The following is an 8,003-nucleotide window of genomic DNA, read 5'->3' as shown; positions in this document are numbered from 1 at the left end:
TTTGTGCTGTGTGATTCGATCGTTCAACTTCTGAGTAGGCTATGCGATCAAAAAGGGGCAGTCATATTGGGTTTACAGAAACACCAAGGCCCTGAAATGGTACAGGGGTTCTCCTAGTTTTCTGTTCTAACCGGCGAAATCCCCAGAGAAACAGAATGGTGGAAACGAATGATGATGCCATTTCTTTTGTGCCTTCCGCTGATCTCCTACCAAAGTTATGGGAGAACTCCTGCAGAATTTATGGCCCCTGGTGTGAACATAATTGGGGGGGGGGGGGCGGGGAGGAGGGATATGCAGGGCTATGGGGAAACAGCAAGGGAGTGGGACTAACTGGATTGCTCTATCATAGGCACGATGGCTGAATGGCCTCCTTCTGTGCTGTATCAGTCTATGATTCTATGCTCTCTGCCAGCAGGGAAAACTCAGTGCGGACCTTAATGTGATACAAATTGAGGGGACTGTTGTGTGATATTGATGTGATATTTAAGCTTTTTCAGTTGCAATCTTGAGATGTTGACCTATGCTTTCTGATCCTGCCGCACTAGGGCAAATGGGGCAAATGGAGCCGCATCCCAGAGAGCCAGCCTGGCCTTATGTGGGCGGGCTCCTGTAAATCTTATTGAGATGTAGAAAACACGACCGCTGCCATACTTTCCACCATTTACCCAATTTGAACACTCCAACACCAGGGCCATTATTAGGCCCTAGCATCCAGCATTGAGAGATCAGCAGAGGAAGCCTTGATGATTTTCTCACAGTGGGGTCTGTGCAATCATTCTCAGAATGTGATCATATACAGGTTCCACAGGCAACAGAAATTAAAAAAAAAAATAAATTTTTTATGCAACTCAGGGACGTCTGAAGTAGGTTTCAGGTTCCAGTTTAACATAACTCCCCAGTAGAGGATATAAAAAGAGCTAATGGTTTTCTGGATTTTATATAAAAGAGCACAGAGTACAAAAGCAAGGAAATTATGATGACTTTGCACAAGCTATTGCTTAGGTGCAGCTGGAATATTACATGCAATTTTGGGCACATCACTAAAGAAGATATATTAGAACCATGGAAAAGGCACAGTCATCATCATAGGCAGTCCCTCAGAATCGAGGAAGTCTTGCTTCCACTATTAGAATGAGTCGTTAGGTGAACAGTCCAATACGAGAGCCACAGTCCCTGTCACAGGTGGGAGAGATAGTCGTTGAGGGTAAGGGAGGGTGGTATAGATTTGCCGCAAGCTCTTTTTGCTGCCTGCGCTTGATTTCTGCATGCTCTCGGCGATGAGACTCGAGGTGCTCAGCGCCCTCCTGGATGCACTTCCTCCACTTAGGGTGGTCTTTGGCCAGGGATTCCCAGGTGTCAGTGGAGATGTTGCACTTTATCAGGGAGGCTTTGAGGGTGTCCTTGTAACGTTTCCGCTGCCCACCTTTGGCTCGTTTGCCGTGAAGGAGTTCCGAGTAGAGCGCTTGCTTTGGGAGTCTCGTGTCTGGCATGCGGACAATGTGGCCTACCCAGCAGAGCTGATCAAGTGTAGTCAGTGCTTCAATGCTGGGGATGTTGGCTTGGTCGAGGATGCTAATGTTGGTGCGTCTGTCCTCCCAGGGGATTTGTAGGATCTTGCGGAGACATCGTCGGTGCTATTTCTCCAGCGACTTGAGGTGTCTACTGTACAGGGTCCATGTCTCTGAGCCATACAGGAGGGCGGGTATTACTACAGCCCTGTAGACCATGAGCTTGGTGGTAGATTTGAGAGCCTGGTCTTCGAACACTCTTTTCCTCAGGCGGCCGAAGGTTGCACTGGCGCACTGGAGGCGGTGTTGAATCTCCTCATCAATATCTGCTCTTGTTGATAAGAGGCTCCTGAGGTATGGGAAATAGTCCACATTATCCAGGGCTGCACCATGGATCTTGATGATTGCGGGGGGGCAGTGCTGTGCGGCGAGGACAGGTTGGTGGAGGACCTTTGTCTTACAGATGTTTAGCGTAAGGCCTATGCTTTTGTATGCCTCAGTAAATAAGCTGACTATGTTCTGGAGTTCAGCCTCTGTATGTGCGCAGACGCAGGCATCGTCCGCGTACTGTAGCTCGATGACAGAGGTTGGGGTGGTCTTGGACCTGGCCTGGAGACGACGAAGGTTGAACAGATTCCCACTGGTTCTGTAGTTTAGTTTCACTCCAGCGGGGAGCTTGTCAACTGTGAGGTGGAGCATAGCAGCGAGAAAGATTGAGAAGAGGATTGGGGCAATGATGCAACCCTGTTTGACCCCGGTCCGGACGTGGATTAGATCTGTAATGGATCCATTGGCAAGGATCACGGCCTGCATGTCGTCCTGCATGTCACTAAAGAAGATATATTAGAACCAAGGAAAAGGCACAGTATAGATTTGCTGGCATGATTCAGTGATAAGAAAATGTTGCTACGAAAAAGATTTGAATAAACTAGGTTGTACGTACCAAAGCAGGAACGTCAAGTGGAGACCTAATACCTCTAACAATTAGCTGGGACACACATCATGGCCGACTTCACTGTTGTAAATGTCTGATTCTAATTGTTCAAAATTATAAAAGGATTGCGGAAGAGTATGAAAGATTATTTCCACTGGTTGGTGTGTGAGTAACAAGGAGGATAAGAAGCTTTCAAAGCTGAGCTAATAACAACATTTAAGAAATATTATGAGTATGGGGATAAGGCAGGAAAATCACATTAGAATAGATAGCTCAAACTGGCACAGGCACAGACACGATGGAAAGAGTAGCAACCTTTTGTACTGACATTTCTATGGCGCTTTGACTACTGTTACATTTTATAAAGTAGGTCAGAAATGTCTGAATTTACACCATCAAGCAGAATATTAACTTAAACACCTCATTAATTGTGAAAAGTTAGGGCCATGGGTTAATTGCACTGTCGGAGGTGCCGTCTTTTGGATGAGACGTTAAATTGAGGCTCTCTCAAGTGGCCCCAAGCACCCAAGGCCCTACTCCACTGCTGGCAAAGAATGGAGAGGTACTTATCAAGGACAGAGAGGCAGTCAGTGCCCGTTGGAAAGAGCACTTCGAAGACCTCCTCAACCGAGACTCTGACTTCAACGTGAGTGTCCTCAGCTCCATCCCACAGCATGCTACCCACCACCATCTCAGCACAACCCCAACTCAGCACGAGGTAGAAAGGGCCACCCGACAATTGAAAAACAACAAGGCTTCACGAGCAGATGAAATCTCTGCCGAAGCACTAAAACATGGTGGAGAAGCACTTTTGGCGTGAATACACAATCTCATTTCTCTCATCTGGAAGGAGGAGAGCATGCCAGGGGACCTCAGAGACGTGGTAATCATGACCATCTTCAAGAAAGGCAACAAGTCCGATTGCGGTAACTACAGAGGAATTTCCCTGCTGTCTGTCACAGGGAAAGTCATCGCAAGAATCCTCAATTGCCTTCTCCCTGTGACTGAAGAACTCTGTCATGTTTGTAACCTTCACATAACTATAACCTTTGTGTAATAACACTGTACACTGTATACACCTGAGTAATTCACACCATGACCACAGGGGATGAACTTGTGGGAGACACTCCTCACCTGGTCATCCAGGTTTTTAAAGGGAGGTCCCACGCAGGGTCAGCATTTCTTGGTCCTGGGAATAAGGATTCAGGTCATGTTGTGACCTTGTCTGCAGTACATGCCTCGTGTGATTCTATCGTAAGGTGTAAGGATACCACATTTGGCGGCGAGAAACAGGAATCAACGACCCACGAGGATGGCCACCGGTAGCACAGAAGAACGGTACTGTGTTGGTGAGGACTGGGGCTATTTCATTGAGAGGCTCCAGCAGAGCTTTGTCACGAAGGACTGGCTGGGAGAGGAAGCGGCTGGCAAACGGAGGGCACATCTACTGACTAGCTGTGGATCCAAGACGTATGCGTTGATGAAAGACCTGCTTGCACCCGAGAAGCCGGCAGACAAGTCCTTTGAAGAGCTCAGCACTCTGATCGGTGAGCACCTCAAACCGGCGAGCAGTATACACATGGCCCGGCACCAGTTCTATACACACCGGCGTCGGGAGGGACAAAGCATATCGGACTTCGTTGCGGACCTTCGGCGTTTGGCCAGCCTCTAAGTTCACAGATGCCTGCAAGGGGGAGATGATAAGGGATTTCTTCATTGAGGGCATTGGTCATGCCAGGATTTTCAGGAAGCTTATTGAGACCAAGGACTTGACTTTGGAAAGGGCAACGCTGATAGCTGAGATCTTGATGGCAGGGGAAGAGGAGACCAAGATAATTTATGCACGCAGCCCTGGTTCCAACGTGGCGATGGACCAGGGAGTTAACGTTGTAAATGAGACACAGAACCCCGCAGGCAAGCAAGGGCAATTCAACACCACCCAGGCAGCAACAGGCTCTAGAGTGGGCCAGCAACAGAGACAATGGCAGGGGGATCGGCAATTCACACCATCACAAGGGACAATGCGTCCCGGGATGGGACCATTGACACTCAGCAACAGAGTGCTCAGGAGTAATCAAAGAGACAATCAGAGAGGAATGCCTGTTAACAGTTCCTTTGTTCACAACAATCTCAGCTCATGCTGAAGGTGTGGTGGCAGACATGCTGCGAGAACCTTAGGTTTCAACAATTTATCTGTAGAAACTGTAACTTCAGTGGACATCTGGCCAGAATGTGCAGAAAGCCCATAGCGAGGCTAGTTTACGAGGCAGAGTAACCAGACGAGGGGTCTGCAAGGCAGGGTGATGCTTGGGGCAAAGCTATGGACGCTGAAGTCCAGCGGGTTCATGTGGCAGATGTCCACAGCTCGTACACCAAAACGCCACCTATGATGATGATAAATTCTATTAAATTGCATCCCGGTACGCATGGAGCTGGACACAGGAGCCAGCCAGTCACTTATGAGTGCCCAACAATTTGAAAAACTATGGCCACTCAAAGCTAACAGGCCCAGACTGGAACGCATTGACACGCAGCTATGGACGTACACCAGAGAGATCATCCCAGTACTAGGCAGTGCAAACTTGGTGGTCACATACAATGGAACGGAGAACCGGCTGCCACTCTAGATTGTCCCGGGGAATGGTCCCGCGCTCTTGGGGAGGAGCTGGCTAACCAAGATGAACTAGAAATTGGGGGAGGATGTGCACGCCATTTCATCTGTGGAGCGAAGTTCATGCTCACAGGTCCTACAGAAATACGAACCACTTTTTCAACCAGGTGTCGGGACCTTTAAGGGCACTAAAGTAGTGATACGCATCACCCCGGACGCCAGACCAGTGCACCACAAAGCCAGAGCCGTGCCGCATGTGATGCATGAGAGAATTGAGAGTGAGTTGGACAGGCTGCTAAGAGAGGGCATAATTTTGCCTGTTCAATTCAGTGACTGGGCAAGCCCCATCGTTCCTGTCCTTAAAGCGGATGGCTCAGTCAGGATTTGTGGTGACTACTAGGCCAACATCAACTGAGTGTCACTACAGGACCAATACCCGCGGAGGATCTTTTTGCCACGCTGGCAGGTGGCAAGCTGTTCACCAAGTTGGACCTCACTTCAGCCTACATGACTCAGGAACTGGCTGAAGAATCCAAGCTTCTGACCATCATCACTACACACAAGGGGCTATTCATTTACAACAGGTTTCCATTTGGCATTCGTTCAGCAGCCGCTATCTTCCAGAGGAACATGGAAAGCTTGCTTAAATCCATCCCTGGAACAATCGTATTCCAAGATGACATCCTTATCATGGGTCGAGACACCGAGGAACACCTGGAGGAGGTGCTGCGCCGACTGGACCGGCTGGCCGGCAACTAAAGAAGTCCAAGTGTGTGTTTTTGGCCCCAGAGGTCAAGTTTTTGACCAGGAGGGTTGCCACACATGGGATCCCGCCCACCGAATCCAAAACCGAGGCGATCCGTCGTGCGCCCAGGCCCGGCAACACATCGGAGTTGCGGTCATTTTTGGGACTATTGAACTACTTCGGGAACTTTCTGCCGAACTTAAGCACATTGTTGGAGCCGCTGCATGTGCTCCTGCGTAAGGGTTGTGAATAGTTTTGTGGGGACTGTCAAAAATGGGCTTTCAATTGGGCACAGAATCTGCTTTGTTCTAACAAGCTGTTGACCTTGTACAACCCCTGTAAGAAACTGGTTTTAACGTGTGATGCATCATCCTATGGGTTTGGGTGCGTGTTGCAGCAGAGTAATGATGAGGGCCAACTTCAACCTGTGGCTTATGCCTCCAGGTCACTCTCCCAGGCAGAACGGGGATATGAGATGGTTGAAAAGGAAGCACTCGCATGTGTCTACGGGGTGAAAAAGATGCACCAGTACCTTTTCGGCAGAAGGTTCGAGTTAGAAACGGACCACAAACCGTTAACATCACTGTTGTCTGACAGCAAGGCTATCAATGCCAATGCATCAGCTTGCATACAGCGGTGGGCCCTCACGCTGGCTGTGTATGACTACACCTTATGGCACCGGCCAGGCACCGAAAATTGTGCTGACCGCTCAGCAGCCTCCCACTGGCCACCACCGAGGGGGCGTCGGAGCAAAGCGCCGAGATGGTCATGGCTGTTAAGGCTTTTGACACAGCAGGCTCCCCCATCACAGCCCGCCAGATCAAAATCTGGACCAACAGAGATCCCCTCCTATCCCTGATAAAGAAATGCGTCCTGACTGGGGATTGGGCGCCCGCACACGGAGCGTGTCCCGAGGAGGTCAGGCCGTTTCAAAGACGGATGGACGAGCTCTCCATCCAAGCCAACTGCCTGCTATGGGGCAGCCGGGTAGTCATGCCCCAGAAAGGAAGGGAAGCATTCATCAGGGAACTCCACAATGAGCACCCAGGCATCGTGCTAATGAAGGCCATTGCCCGGTCACATGTATGGTGGCCAGGAATTGACTCAGACCTGGAACACTGGGTTCGCAGGTGCATGACGTGTTCTCAGCTGGGAAATGCCCCAAGGGAGGCCCCACGCAGCCCATGGCCCTGGCCCACCAGGCCATGGTCACGTATTCATGTAGACTACGCGGGCCCGTTCATGGGAAAAGTGTTCCTGATTGTTGTCGATGCATACTTGAAATGGATCGAGCGCAACATATTGAATTCGTGCATGACATCCACCACCGTGGAAAGTCTGCGTACGGTCTTTGCGACCCATGGCTTGCCGGACATCCTGGTTAGCGATAATGGCCTGTGTTTCACTAGCTATGAATTCCAGGAGTTTATGTCGGGTAATGGTATCAAACACGTCAGGGCAGCACCGTTCAAGCCGACTTCCAATGGCCAGGCGGAATGTGCAGTTCAAGTCATAAAACAGGGCATGCTCCGGATTCAAGGACCCTCCCTTCAGTACCGCTTATTGCGCCTCCTGCTGGCCTATAGGTCCCGCCCGCATTTGCTCACAGGAGTCCCGCCTGCGGAACTACTCATGAAACGCATGCTTAAAAAGCGGCTGTCCCTCATTCACCTAGACCTGTCAGACATTGTTGAGGGCAAGCGCCAGTCCCAAATCGAGTGCCATGATCACAACTCAGTGGGGAGATGCATAGAAATTGATGACCCTGTATTTGTTCTCAATCATGCTTTGGGACCCAAGTGGCTTGTGGGTACTGTAATTGGCAAAGAGGGGAATAGGGTCATAGTGGTCAGACTTAACAATGGGCAGATATGCCACAAACATCTGGACCAAGTAAAGAAAAGGTTCAGCATGGACACTGAGGAACCTGAGGAAGATCATGAGATGTCACCCACACCACTGCCAGTGAACGAGCAACAAGGACATTCACCAGCATGCACAGTCCCTGCAGCCAGCCCGGACAGGCCGGAATCACCTCAGGCGACAGAGACGCATGCCAAGGCCCAACCACCAGAGCCTCAACTGTGGCGCTCCATGAGAGAGCGTCGACCGCCTGAAAGACTCAATCTTTGACCCAAAGACGTTGGGGGGAGGTGATGTCATGTTTATAACCTTCACATAACTGTAACCTTTATGTAACAACAC

Source organism: Pristiophorus japonicus, chromosome 4 (assembly GCF_044704955.1).
Source record: "Pristiophorus japonicus isolate sPriJap1 chromosome 4, sPriJap1.hap1, whole genome shotgun sequence".
NCBI lineage: Eukaryota > Metazoa > Chordata > Chondrichthyes > Pristiophoridae > Pristiophorus > Pristiophorus japonicus.
This window is presented reverse-complemented; position numbering follows the sequence as displayed.